General features: G+C 42.3%; 1 protein-coding gene across 1 annotated transcript in view; it reads right to left on the bottom strand.

Annotated features, from left to right (window-relative positions):
* Positions 1-747, bottom strand: part of LOC116697797 (arachidonate 15-lipoxygenase B-like) — an 8,570-nt gene that overhangs the window by 6,679 nt on the left and 1,144 nt on the right.

Raw genomic sequence — 747 nt, 5'->3', positions numbered from 1 at the left:
GCCTGCCGTTTTGTGAAACCTGCCAGCTACATTTAAAAAACAGGCAGGACATCAAACAAGAGATTAAGATAAAGTGTATTTGATACATGGTATTTCTTTCCATTGTTATGCAGACGACTGCCAGATTTATGTACCCTTAAAAAGGACCATGACAACTGTTTCTATTACCCTCTTTTAGCATGTCTGGAGGATATTAAAGCATGGATGGCCTTAAACTTTTTAAATTTTAATGAAAGAAAACAGAGGTGATAGTTGGACCTGGTGGCTCATATGAGACCCCCCTACTGAGCTGGCCCTCTAGCTCATATCGTAAACCAACAGTATTAAATCTTGGTTTTAGACTGGACAGTGATTTTAAACTGGATAGCCAAATCAATGCCACAGTCAAATTAAGTTTTTTTCATCTAAGGCAGCTAGTAAAGGTGAAACCTTTCCTTTCCAGGCAGCAGTTAGAAACCGTAATCCGTGCCTTTATTTCTTTACGGCTGGATTACTGTAATTCCCTTTATTTTGGACTCAGTAAATCCCACGTCTGCAGCTAGTCCAGAATGCTGCTGCACGGGTTTGACTGGAACCGGGAAGAGAGAACACCCGTCCTGGCTTCACTTCACTGGCTGCCTGTGCATTTTAGAGTCCATTTTAAAATCCTTTTGTTAACTTTTAAAGCTTTAAACGGTCTTGCCCCGTCGTATTTAACTCAGCTACTCAACCGCTACACTCCCTCCCGGTCACTCCGGTCGGCTGACC

Source organism: Etheostoma spectabile, chromosome 2 (genome assembly GCF_008692095.1).
Source record: "Etheostoma spectabile isolate EspeVRDwgs_2016 chromosome 2, UIUC_Espe_1.0, whole genome shotgun sequence".
Classification (NCBI taxonomy): Eukaryota; Metazoa; Chordata; class Actinopteri; order Perciformes; family Percidae; genus Etheostoma; species Etheostoma spectabile.
This window is presented reverse-complemented; position numbering and strand designations above follow the sequence as displayed.